Genomic DNA, 14428 nt, shown 5'->3' on the forward strand with positions numbered 1-14428 from the left:
GCTCTCTAGAGGACAGGAGAATTGGAGAGGGAGCATCAGTGGCAGCAGATGTGGCCTTTGCCTCTTCCTGGTGATGAGGGACAGAATCCCAATAGGTTCAGCAGGAATTCTGATCTTATCTAAGACCAGAAAACCTGCAATAGCGTCTGGAAAGAATTCAAGGTCTCAAGCTTAATTGGAGTGAGAGTTGTAGAAGTTTATTGTTAAGCTTCTATGAGAATCGGGCAAGAGTCCTTTAGGGGACCTGTGAGTGAGAGGGGTACATGTTTTACCTTTAAAGGGTAGGGCTGTCATTGTCAGGGCTGACCAGATGGGAGGGGCCTCAGTGCATAGACAAAGGTCAGAGCTGACCAAGAGGAGAATGTGAATAGATAGATAAGATTTGGGCCAGGTCGAAGGAGACAAAAGGCAAGGACAAAGGAGGGTGTGGGCCAGGCCCAGAAGAAATGAAGAGATTAAGTAAGAACAAAGGGGTCACAGGGTGTTGCCTAGGCGGAGTGTGGGATAGGGAGAAGGGGCAGAGCTCAAGGGTGGGAAAGGACAAATTGCAGTTACAATTGAACAGATTGGTTTTACAAGTTGGTTTCATAAATTGATCTAGACCCCAGGTACCCCATCACTGGGAGACACAGAAGTCCATTTTGAATCTGGATTCTTCCTTTCCCTTCAACACAGTAAGAATCCAGTTGTGTGACTGAATCAGGGCTTCTTTGAGAAAGTGCTGCAACAATGAACATTTGCTCTTTTTTTTACCCTTTTTCTCTTGCAATGGATGACAAGGTTAGACACTAAGGGTTGCTTTGATATTTAAATATTTTGTCTACTAGTTATTCACTTTTTCAAAAATATGGTTCAATAGAGATAGGATCATTTTGTGGCACTCTGAGTTTGTGTTTTGCTGTAGAAAGTGTGAGAGATGGAAGGAAAACCTGCTGGTATTTAACTATTCTAAATTCAGCTGACTGGGATATTGTCATGCTGGCTGGGCAATCAACAGATTGCCTGGGGGCTCAAAGTATCTTATGAATCTGTTGTTCAATTTACATTTTTAGAGGTTTTTTTTAAAAGCTTTGCAGAGAAAAGAAGCCTCTTGGCACCGAGAACTTCCCCTGGCCTAAACTAAACCCCCAGGAACTAATTTCATTGTCTCCAAGCAGATTGATCACTTAATTCTAGAATTTTTTCTTCTTTTTTTTCTACTCACAGACAAAGGGGGAAGTAATGATTTCAAAAGAAGGTCACATTCTGAGCCAGCCACAGTGATCTCTGCCAGACAGTACAAAGTGGCCAAAAGGTCCATATTCTTTGAACAAGATATTCCACTGCTAGATGTACCCCTAAGGAGGTTATTAACTTAAAAAAAAAAGACTCCAAATACAAAATATTGATGGCAGCACTTTTTGTGGTAGCAAAGAACTGGAACTAAAGTAGATACTCATTTGAGGAGGTGGATAAACAAATTTTGGGCTATGAATGTAGTGAGATATTACTATGCTGTAAGAAATAGCAAATATGATCAATACAGAGAAGCTTCAAAAGACTTACATGAATGGATACAAAGTGAGGTAAGCAGAGCCAGGAAAATAATATACGCAAAGACTTCAACAATGTAAATGGAAGGAACAATAACCATAAAACAACGGAAAATGGATGTTGTGAAATTGTAAAGAACAAATTTTAGAAGAGAGATGAAAAGATATATCCCCCACTCCTGTGCAGAGGCAGAGGTTCCAAGGGCACAGAACATTGCACATGTAGTGACTATGCTTTGTCCCACTATCCCAGAGCCAGGTCAGCTATTGTAGCAGCAAATACCCCAGCATACCCAGGGTGGCTGCCAACACAGGTTCATTGTCTCTCTTATTGGATGCCTTCGGTAAAGGAGTCAAACCAAGAGAGAGAAGTGTAACAATGGCCAAAGTTCAGTCTCTCTAGTGCTTTTTTTTTTTCTTTTTGATGTTTTGGCAGCCAATGTAAGAGTCTCCTATTCACCACCTAGTTAGCCCACTGGAACCAGTTACAGGATGACATTGCACACTCCAATTCCCTCAAGATACTTCCCTTACATCACCATGATGCTCTTAGGAGGAAATGCTATCTGAAGCACTCTGTGTATGTGCTCATCCCTGTTATACACACAATGTCAGATTTTTCTATTTTGATCATTTTTTCCTCTTCTTTTTCCATTAAAAATTTTTTTTTTGTTATAAGGGATGACTCTCTGGGAGTGGAAAGGGAAGGGATACAGAGAAAAATTAGGTAGTATAAATGTAATGTAAAAACAAAAGATAACAATAAAATCTTATTGAAAATGCTTCATTTACTCCATTGATTGTGAGTGGGGCTGAAACATCATCCTGACATCTTATTTAATTCTCTTTAAAGGTAAGTACTACGGATATCATTATCCCATTTTATTTTATTTTTTTTTAAAGCAATCAGGGTTAAGTAACTTGCTTAAGGTTACACGGCCAGTTATTTCTGGGTGTGGTGCTGAGTATCTGGTCATCCCGACACTGGAGCTGGTGCTCTTACTCACTGAGCCACCTGGACACCCCTAAGCAATTGGGGTTAAGTAACTTGCTCAAGGTTACACGGCCAGGTGTTTCTGGGTGGGTGCTAAGTGTCTGAGCCCGGGATTCAATCTCCAGGTCTTCTCAACACTGGAGCCGGTGCTCTTACTCGCTTTGCTACCTGGCCGCCCCCATTATCCCATTTTATGTCGGGGAAACAGGCTCACAGAGTTTAGATTTATTGATGGCTTACACTAAGTATGGGAGGCAGGATTCAAACCTAGGCCTCTCCTGACTCCAAGTTCCACATTTCTGCCTCTCCTAGCTGCAGTCTGCTTTTATCATTTCTATTTTTCTTTTGCAGCAGTTTGTGCTGCTTTGCCTGCCCTGGGGGTATCAAATGATGATAAACCAGGCCTAGAAGTTATCTTTTTAAAAAATATGTATGCTGGAGGCTTTGTCAGGCTCCAAAACTCCTTCACTGAATACAGATAGAGCTTCTCCGTGGAAATAAAAATTACACTTTGCTCTTTGCTAGGCACTACAGGGAACATAGAAGTATAAGATGATCCTTGCCTTTGAAGAACTTACAGACTAGTTGAGAAGAATAGACAAAAGGAAAATTGTTCCTAATAATAATAATCTCTAGCATTTATGTAGATAGCACTTTAAAGTTTGCACACTACTTTACAAATATGATCTCATTTTATCTTCACAACAACTAAGCACTTTAAAGTTTGCACACTACTTTACAAATATGATCTCATTTTATCTTCACAACAACTCAAGGAGGTAGGTGCTGTGATTATCCTCATTTTACAGGTGCAGAAACTGAGGCAGAGGGTGAAGTGACTCTCAAGATCAGCCAGCTAGGAAGCATTTGAGGCCACATTTGAACTGAGACCTTTTGGATTGCAGGTCCCGTGTTCTATCTTCTGTATCACCTACCTTCATTTAAGATCATCTCAGGTCTATGTCTTGAAGACTATATAAACTTTAGACTTGGTGGATGCGTGGGACCATTGAATCTCTGTATCCTGATGAGTCAATAGTGACCAGACATGTTTCAAGGAGATAAGAGGGGATGCATGCAAAGAAGCTATTTGTTGCATATCCTTGCTAGGCTAGGGCAAAGTAAACTTCCTCCTTTGTTAAATATTCAGTGACTTGCAAAGTGCCTCATTTTGTCCCCAAATAGGATCCAAAGAGGGTACTGGTGTTAGAGCTGTACCTACAATATACCATGTCCTGACTTCATGAACTTCAGTTTCCTTGTCTGTAGAATGGGTATAAATAATGCTTATACTACTCACCTCTCAGAGTTGTAAGTACATCACTTTGTAAATTGACTCACAAAGTTGAACTCTTAACTTGTTTACCTTCCCAAACAATACCAAGCCAAAGATTATGCCTGTTTCCATACTTCACAACCCCATCAGGGTGCATGATAACCATTTGTAACTTTTTTCTACTTCATAGCTTTTCCTGTTCTTCATTTTAACCTGATTTAACCTGGACATAAATGTTTATTGTGGGGGCAAGGGCCATGGAAATATATGATTTGCCCTGGGCTCTGAAGCATTCTCTCATTCCTTCTACTGTCTCTTCTCTTTCCTTACCCCATTGCACATGAAACATTTATTAGGTGAGAGAGTATATAATTGTTCAGTGGTATGGCCCATTGAGTGCTGCCTCGGAGTAGGCCATATAGGATATTCTTTTCAATCATGGGTCTTAATTAGGTAACTCAATAAGCTTAGGAATGGAGGCTACCCATGTGAAATGGTCCCACTCAGCAGCATACATTTCCCTTTTCCTAAAATTCACCTGAAGAACAAGTGAATTAGTGCTGCCTGGGAAATTAAGCCTTGCTTTCATCATTGAGCAGTCTAACCTGTTAACACAACCAGGGATATGGGGCAAGTGAGCTGTGGGTGCAAGATGACAGGGGAGGCCACTGAGGGTCAATGACAGCACCCTCTGCTACCCTAAATCAGCCAATAATCATCTGGTAAAGGCAGGAAAAGCTAGAGTCTGTGGGCTGCTTTGTGTTACTGAGATGTTTGAGAAGAAAGGAGTCAAAGTCTTTGGAACGATGCAATGTGACTGTGGAGGTCTAGCATTCTTGTAGTGCTTTCCCTGTATGTCTTGTGTGTATCCTTGGGGAAATACTATATACTGGACTGTGCTGAGATTTGTGGAGGTCTTGGGGATAAAGAAAAGACCAAAAAGTTTTGGGGATGCTGATTCTGAGTCCAAAGACCCCTATCAGGGATAGTTCAATCCTTGGCAACACTTTCTGAGACCCTTGCAATTAGCTCAGGCTTGCATAGAGATTGTGGGAAACTGGCAGGCAAGTCAATTCAGGCTTGGGAGGAGGGATATAAGTGTAAGATAGGGAGGTGCGGCTATAAGCTATTTGTTAGAAGGAGACTTGGGTCCCTAATGAACCACAAACTCAAGGTGAGCCGATAGTAATATGTAAGCCACAAAAGCTAAGGCAATCTCGATCTGCATTAAGAAAGGCACAGTGTTCAGGAGTAGAGAAGTGAAGCCAACTGGTCTCTGCCCTGGTCAGACCACATATAGAGTGTGTGTTCACTTTGGTGAGTCACATTTTAGGAAAACATTGAAACTCTTTCCTGAATGCCTGTGGGAAAGTAAACAGTTATGGAGAAGGGCTTCGAAATCATGCCATATGAACATCTGGGAATGTTTAACTTGGAAAAGAAATGACTCAATAGGGACAGTGACAGCTGGGCCATCTTGTAGAAGAGGTTCAATATTTTATCTGTTTGGTCCCGCAGGGCAGAACTAAGATCACTGGCACTGGAATGGAAGGGGGGTGGTATCTCCAAAGAGGCAAATTTAGGATTTACAAAAAAAGTATCTTCCTGATGATTAGAGCCATCCAAAAAGGGAATGGATGCCTCAGAGACTGGGAGGCCTTCTTACTGGAGAGCTCCAAGCAGAGGTTGGATGAGCATTTACTGGGCTTCTTGTTCAGGTATGGGGTCATACATTCAGGGGTCTGTTCCACCCCTCAGATTCTTGCTCTTTAGGCCTTCAATGAGAACAAAAAAGGGGAATAGAAAGAGTGAGTAGGTCTATCTCTGAGGGGAGCTGAGGCTCCAATATTTATATTTGAGGAGGGGGTGGAAGGTTCCCTACCAGTAAAAGCAACCCTGTTCAGAAAGGTCTCTTTATTTTAGATGCTGACAGTCATGGGGGTAATAACAATGATCAATGCTTACACTTTTAAGCAATTTTCCTACCCATTATAGCATTTGATCTGCACATTAAGCCTATAAGGCAGGAAAGGACAAGAAAGATGTTGTTATCCTGATTTTAAGTATAACATCTATGGGTGGCTCTGCTGAAAGGCATGGTCCTTTCTGCTCCCTCTATGCAGGACATTCTCTCTAAATTACAGGATGCCAATCAGCTTTCAAACCCCTATTATATAAAGATGAGGAAACTGAAGCCCTGAAAAGATATCATATAGGCTGCCTAAGGTCATCTAACAAGTTAATGGTAGAACCACTTATGGAAAACATGAAAGGTTCCCTCTTCCTTCCCTAATCTTCTGCTCATTTCCCAGGGACTCCTCCTGCTGACTCCGGGACAACAACAGAAGAGATGGGCAATGGGAGGGAAGCCAAAAAAAGATGAAGTTAATTCAGCTAATTGCTCCACACCATGTGGAATTCATTTTCACTGCCACAGGAGGACAACAGAGCTTTTGGGGTCACATACTGAGACTGGTCCAGGAAGTTGAAGAACTTCAACCTGAGAGAAGTCAGGGAGTTCTTAGAGCCTTGAACATCTCAAGCTTCCATTTTAATGATGTCAGGATAACCATAGACAAGATTTAAAACACATATACTCCCATCTGATGGATCCCCTTCTGTCTCCATTATCATTGGCGTCTCCCATAATCAGGGGAGTTTGTCCCTCCTCTTGTAAGACTTTGCTCCTTTCTTTATTCCTCCCCATCTGTGCCCCGAACCTGTAAGATCCTAGATCTAAAGCTAGAAAGGAGACCATTTAATCCAACTGCCTCATTTTACAAATGAGGAAACTGAGGCTCAGAGATTTCAAAGGACTTACCTGTGGTCACACAGGTAGGATCTCTCATGAACTCATGTCTTCCTGGTCTAGAGTCAATACGCTTGCTGCTGCACCATGCAATTACATAACAGAGTCTCTATGCCCATCAAATATTAACATCAACACTAGCACGCTCTAATTATACATACTTGAAAACTCGTAAGAGCTTTTTCTTGGCTGGTCTGAAAACATGAAGCCCTCGGTTCAAATGCCCATCTTCATATTTACTACCTGGATGATTCTTGGCAAGTCACAATCTGTCAATGGTCAAGGAGACTCTCTACATTATAAATTGCAGCATAGGTATAATGGGGAAGGTCAAGCCCACTGCAGAGTGCCTCTGATGACATCACACCATGTGGAGAGGCTGAGGACCCTGCTTCTGGGAGGGCTTTGATGAAGTGGAACAGAAGAACCTTGGAGAGATATTGGAACATGTATAGACATCCTGAACTGGTTTTGTTCAACTAACCCTAAGGTGAATGGGAGGCTCTTTGATTGCCTTTGGAGACCTTCAGTTTTGGTTTGGTCTCTTTACTTTAGCACTCTTGGGGGAATTTCAGTTACTCTGTTGCTCACAACATCTAATAAGAGGCAATTTCATAAGAGATATCTTAGGACCTTCTCCCTCTGAGGCTCTGTGGCCCTGTGAAAGAGCGTCAGTCTCTGTCATTTGTCCTTTTACATTCTAGGTAAAGGGAATGGTGTCTCCAGTCCTGTAAATTTTGAAAAGTCAAGATGGTGCCTTGGAATCCTAGTGTTCCAGAATCTGAGTTAGTAGCTGGCATAGTGTCAATGATTCAAAAAGCAATGAGTAAACTTTGAAAATGACCTTTGGAAACTAAGCTATTGGTAGCTGAGATGAGGATTTATCTAGTAGTGATGCCACATCTGAATGTGAACTTGGTGGGACCAATGCTATGTAGGAACTGAGCTAAGAGAGTGTTCCCAAAATTCGGGGTAAGGAGACTTGTACCTTTAAATCCTTGCTATATCTCTGATGAAGGGATGGCCCCCTTAAGTAGAAAAAGAATAAAAATCAAGCTGGGAGGGGAAGACCCTCAGGGTTGTTGCTCCAAAGAGAAACACTTACCATTGACATTCACTCTAAGCCAGGAGGGCCCCCAAAGTAGTCATTAAGTGGAGCTTGGGCAGGGACCTATTGTGGTTCAATGTATGAGTTTCAGAGTGAACTGGGTCTAAGGCATTGTGAAAGAAGGAAGGAAGGAAGGAAGGAAGGAAGGAAGGAAGGAATCTATCCAGTAAACCCCAAGTTAAATGGGTAGCTTCTGACCATCAAAATTTACCTGCCTTTGGAGAAAAGAAGGAAAGGGAGAAGGAGAGGGTAAAGGATGAACTGAGTTACCCAACTAGCTGGGTCGCCATTCAGGCAGCGCCATTTACACACAGGTTGTTAAAAAAAACTTTGTTCTGGAAAAAAACCATGACATTAGGGAAATGATGACATGACTTGCAGTTGACTTTGATTTGAGTGAAGGAGGGCTGTGCAAGGTCACTAGCTTCACTTTGGGTCAAGGTCTCCCATTGTATCCTGGTTCATCTCCTGATGAATGTCAGTCAGCCTGATGAATGTCTGGTCACAGGATCCAGATGGCTCTGGAGGAGAAAGTAAGGCTAATGACCTTGCACAGCCCTCCCTCACTCAAATAAAAGTCAGCTGCAAGTCCTGTCATCATTTCCCTGAAGCCAAGGTCCTCTTCAAAAACGAAGGACAAGCACAACAACAACAACATTATCTTTGATGTAAATATTCCTTTGTAAAAGGTACTGGGGCGGCCAGGTAGCACAGTAAGAGCACCGGCCCCAGAGTTGGGATTACCTGGGATCGAATCCGGGCTCAGACACTTAGCACCCACCCAGAAACACCTGGCCGTGTAACCTTGAGCAAGTTACTTAACCCCAATTGCTTAGGGGCAGCCAGGTGGCTCAGTGAGTAAGAGCACCAGCTCCAGAGTTGGGATGACTTGGGATCGAATCTGGGCTCTGACACTTAGCACCACACCCAGAAATAACTGGCCATGTAACCTTGAGCAAGTTACTTATCCCCAACTGCTTTAAAAAAAAAAAAAGGTAATAGGTATTGTGATTAAATGGAACAGGGGCACTGATGCTCAACAGGACTCAAGCCAAAGGCAGTAGCAAAAATATGTCCCAGGGCAGCCAGGTGGCACATTGAGTAGAGCACCAGCCCTGAAGTCAGGAGGACCTAAGTTCAAATTTGGCCTCAGACACTTGACACAACTAGCTATGTGACCTTGGACAACTTAACCCCAATTTCCTTGACTGCCCCCCTAAAAATGTCCCCACACACCCAAATCCCTAATGTGCCCTCAAATGTTTAGAAGCACATGTAACTAGTCTAGTCCTTGGAGAATGATCCAGGAGATATTTGCTACATCTCCATCAAGTAAAGTTTTCTCACCAGGAATTCCATACATCTATGAGATTACAAGTACACTTTAAAACAAACAAGCCAACAAAACCCAAATGAGGCTCCCCAGCCTCGTCCACTTGGGGGATTATGTCAGAGGCACTCTGCACCTGTTCATAAAGACTGGTCTCATTGGCCAGTTCCCTCATTACATATGTATAAAAAGTACATCTATTGGGGCAGCTAGGTGGCACAGTGAATAGAGCACCAGCGCTGGAGTCAGGAGGACCTGAGTTCAAATGCTGCCTCAGACACTTAACACTTACTAGACATGTGACCTTGGGCAGGCCACTTAACCCTAGTTGCCCTGCCCTCCCCCCTCCAAAAAAAAAAAAGAAAGTACATCTGTACATATTGCATCTCCTAATAGGATATAAGTTCCTTGAGTCTGAGATGCATTTCCTTTTTGTCTTTGCATTCCCTCATTTAAGGCAGTGCCTGGCACATGGTGCCAGGTGCTTAATAAGCGTTTGTTGAATGATTGTCATGTCCCTCAAGTCCCAAGATGCTCTTAGTCCCCTGCCTTGCCCTAAGGCAATTTGCACAAGGCTTCCAGGAGAAGTCACAGGATGCTGCCAGTATTTTCCCATCTATCCTTCTTTTCAAGGACACAAATTTTACCATAAGGGGAATTTTAAGCTGGTTCATAATAGGGTGGGGCGGGTCTCACATGCCACCATGAACACTTGAGGTTAGCTCTACTTTCAGCATTCAGAGGTCGCTGGAACTTTGTCCCCTTCAGGATTCCATTTTGATGTTGTAGGGATGGATAGTCATGGCCCAGTATTTAGGGAAATACAGGAAGCTCAGTAGGTTCAGGGCTGGCTGTGCTGAAAGAAGCTGTCACTTAAAGACCAGAGGAAATAGATTGCAAGCACCTGATCCTGTTTTCATATCTTTTAGTGAACATCTTAAGAAAGTCATTTTGTTACTGGAAACTTTGCTCCCATTGATTTGCTTTGTCACGTTAAAACAATATAAAAACACAGAGTTCAGAACAAGGGAAATGATGTTCACATTGTGCTCTGGACTTTTCAGAAAACTACTAAAGAAAAATATTCAGTTCAGAGCATCATGATTTAAGAATTTTGAAAAAGGAGAAGAATATCTGGAGGATGGTTTAAAAAAAAAGAAAAGGAGGTTGAGGGGACTTGAATAGAAAGAAAGAACTAGGTACTTTTGGGGGTGGGGTGGGAAAGGATAGCATTTGAGTAAGTGAATTCCAGATGTATTCTCAGGCCCAGAGGACAGCATTAGGAGCAATGAGTACATGTTAGAGGGAGAGAGAGTTCAGGAGCAACCTTATATCTAGAAGAGTTGTACCAAAATAGAATGGGCTGCCTCTTCTGAGGCTACTGAACTAGCTAGTGAATTCCCTTTTATTGGAGGTCTTCAAAAAGAGACTGAATGGCTATTTGTTAGGGATTTTGTAGATGGTGTTCATGCTTCAGCTATGGGTTAAACTTTGACAACCCTTCTAATTCTGAAAGTCTATGTGTATTTAGGCATTTTTCAGTCATGCCCAACTCTTCATGACCTTATTTGGGGTTTTCTTGACAAAGATACTGGAGTGGTTTGTCATTTCCTTCTCCAGATCATTCTACAGATAAGGAAACTAAGGTAAAAGTTAAAAAAAGTTAAGTGACTTGCCCTGGGTCACACAGCTAGTATCTGAGGCCAGATTTGAACTCAGAAACATGAGTCTTCCTAAATTCAGGCCTGGTACTCTATCCACTTTGCTACTTAGCTGCTCCTGTGTGTGTGTATGCATGTATGTGTATGAATGTATATGTATACACGCATACATACATACATACATATATCTGTATATATTATATATACAGATATATGTATACATAACATGTGTGTATAGCATTCACAATGCCAAAATTTGCATCAATACCTAGAGCTAGAACATAGGTATTCAAATTCTAATCTAAATCTTTCTCCCACACCACAGTGTGCTATAATAGGGATGGGGTTTGAGCTAATGGTTCTTGAAAGCAGAAAAGGAGGATACAGAGAGAGAAGGGTGAGAAAATAATGGAAAGAAAGAAGAATGAAGCAGAGCCTAATAAAGGATCTATGCACATATTTCCTATCCCCATTCAATTTTCTCCAGAGGTCTATCTATAATATCTACCATTTCTAAAATTCCATTAATCTCTTTAATTTCTTTCTTGTTTATATTGTGGTTGGATTTATCTAGTTCTAAGAGGGCAAAATTGAGGTCCCCCACCAGTATAGTTCTACTGTCTATTTTCTTGGATACAAAACACTTGCATGTACATATTTCCAAAGCACTTTGCAAACAGGTCTTAGCAACTGTCTCTGAGGTTTAGCAACTGTCCATTCAAAAACAGATGAAAGGACTCTAGATACCAACTAGTCTTTCTTAGATTTTCTTCAAATCTATACATACATCTTGCCATCAATACTTTCTATAATCAACATACCTATCCAGATACTACTAGATTAGATCAATATTAACCATCAATTCACAGTATAGTCTCCCATCCTTATTTTACATTAAGGAATATTAGTATTCAGAAAGAAACTGCAATTTTAATGCTTTTTTTTCATTCAACAGTTTTATTGAAAGGTCACTTTTTAGTACCAGAAAATAAATGGTACTTTGTTAAGTTACTTCAACCAATTTAAGTTTGCATTGATGAGTTGGAAAGAAAATTCTTCAATGAATCAGGTGTTTAGGAGTCACTGAAGAGTACATCTACAAAATGCTTTACAAAATGAAGCATAAGACATAGGAGACATACTGTGGTTCTTTGGTTTTTCTTTAAAGGGAAGTTGTTTTCTCCCCACAACATGATGTCACAGGGAAATTTGAACTAGTTATAGCTATTGTGGAAGCTAAGCTATATATTACACTGAGTAACTATATGCTTTCCCAATCCCATATGTTAATTTAGATTCACTAACCTACAACTAGTCTTAAGTGCTCTGATTATCACATAATTAGTCAAATTGCTGCTTACTTGAATCTGGATGGACAACATACTTTAGTCACTATAAATTGAATTGCAACAGGAGCATTTTGACAATAATATACCCCATATGTATTGCTTTTAAATACAAAGCTCTATACTAATGATCTAGTTTCATATGAACAGTAATCCTTATTTAAAAGCTCTAGAGTGTTAGTATTAGCATATATTGCTTTAGAAAGGTACATTTGAGGTTTCAGATTGGCAGACCATGAGAACAAGACCATGCTTGTACAATAGAAATTAATTTTTTTCTAAGGGGTTAGATATTGAGATAAAAATCATTCTGTATAGAATTTTATATACTATACCACTTGTTCCCTGGGATAATATTGAAAATCCCTTAAATTTAACATACCTGTCTACAACTTTAATAGAATTTTATAATCAGATTTAAATGAAAAATAAGCCAAACAAAAAAATCTTTAGAATTATTGAATTATCTAGTTGTATAAGACTTTAACAGGGTTGTTTATACTGTCTCAAAGAGTAGTAACCTTGACTATGCCAAAGTACATCATAGTGTTTTTCTGAAGTTGATCTGTTTCTATGTAAACTTGTATCATAATTCCAATAACATCAATTAAAGCCAATCATACCTTGCCATCAATACTACCTATAATCAGTACACCACACTAATCCATATACTACCAGATCAGATAGTGATTAACTGTCAATTCATGGTATAGTCTCCCATTCTTATTCTACATTAGGGTTTCACATTTGAGTTTTGGTTTCTACAAACATGCTTCAAAGAAGATCATAATTTAGTCCTGAACACATTTTCAACTGCAGCACACATAATCAATTTTCAACTATAGCCTGTTCTCCCCTCAAGTCTGAAAACATCAATGCTACCTAGTTGTTATGTTTTAGGCTTCACAGCTTAAAGTCCATTCTGATATTGGAGTCCACAGTTCTGATGTGAAATAAGCCTTCAAAATAGTTCAATTTCTTCACCATAAGAATTCCATTAAGACCAAGTTTCAGGAATTGTTGGAAGATGAGCGATTTCATAGTAACTATGCTTCAACTGATGTGCAGTATGCCCAGACATAGTCCACTTAATTTCTGAACATTTGGTTTAGAACAGTTGTTTGGTGAGTATTCAGTCAGACACTTAGCCTGAGTGACTTCCTTGCAAGAAGGTCAGATCTATGCAGTTTATCTTGGAATGTTTCTGAAGACAGTCTACTCTTTCTGTCAATTCTATCAATTTCTGTGCTTGAGTCTCCAGTGCAATTATGGACAATTCCAATACAGAAGGTTTTGAGTTAGGAAGCACTATCCTACCATGGCATACTTTTAGCTGACTCTCCAGTCTTTCAAAACTTGGGTTCTTTCTCCTTTTAAATGGTAAGTTTTCATGAATGAGCGAATAATAGAGCTGTAGAAACTGACAGTCGGCTTTGACTTTCCAACACATCTCTAATACAATCTTTTCCATTCTCATCAGGTCAGAAACTGTGAATTTGTATTGACTTACTTGGATCAAATCATTGGCTAATGGGACATTTCTCTCTACTGTCGATTTCACAGTCAGCTAGAAGCAACTTGTTCCCATACATCCAAGATGTTTGGGCTATACCTTCATTTTGGATAGAAATCTGTCCAGTAAACTCACAGCTAGAGAAAAAGTCTCTGTATCAAAACCAAAGAAGTGTGTTAGGCTAAGAGGTCTTTTTTCACTTTGAAGACTCTCAGTCTTTTGTTTTTTGGTATTTTTTTTTTTTTGTGGAGGGGGAAAGTAAGGCAGTTGGGGTTGTGACTTGCCCAAGGTCACACAGCTAGTAAGTGTCAAGTGTCTGAGGAATTCAGGTCCTCCTGACTCCAGAGCCAGTGCTCTATTCATTGCGCCACCTGGCTGCTGGAAGTCCCTTAGTCTTGTAGTCATCTGAAGATCACTATTAGGAGCAGATTCAATTAGTCTCAAGTCACAGACCTTTGACTGACATTTGGACTCCTGTTCCAAGAGAACATTCAGCTGGTGCAGCAGTTTCTGAGGTTCATTTGTTACTGGTGCCTCTGTCATCTTGAGCTCTTGCTTGGTAGCAATTCTTCCTCTCCCTCCCCCCTCCTGTGGTTCTCTCTTCTCCCCCTCTTCCCCCCGCCTGTCCCCTTCTCACCCTGAAAAATTATTTCCATATCCTGGGTGGCTCAGGAAGTATATGGGGGAGAGGAGAGGGACCTGGGGGGTGCAGAGATGATGGAGGAAGTTTGTGGGGCAGCGGTTCCAGCAAGCTGAGAATGATGTCAGTCCCAGACCCCAGAGTTCTGAGCAAGTTGTCATCCATACAATGGATTGTGGCCCTTAAACGCTTAAGCTATGACTTCTCTATTTCCATATC

At 40.9% G+C, this 14428-nt stretch overlaps 1 pseudogene; it reads right to left on the bottom strand.

Annotated features, from left to right (window-relative positions):
- Positions 1–13053: 13053 nt before the first annotated feature.
- Positions 13054–14112, bottom strand: LOC138155086 (cyclin-G1-like; annotated as a pseudogene).
- Positions 14113–14428: the final 316 nt, after the last annotated feature.

Source organism: Petaurus breviceps, unplaced genomic scaffold (assembly GCF_028583685.1).
Source record: "Petaurus breviceps papuanus isolate PSGF00001 unplaced genomic scaffold, PetGlider_PUasm1.0 91133, whole genome shotgun sequence".
NCBI lineage: Eukaryota > Metazoa > Chordata > Mammalia > Diprotodontia > Petauridae > Petaurus > Petaurus breviceps.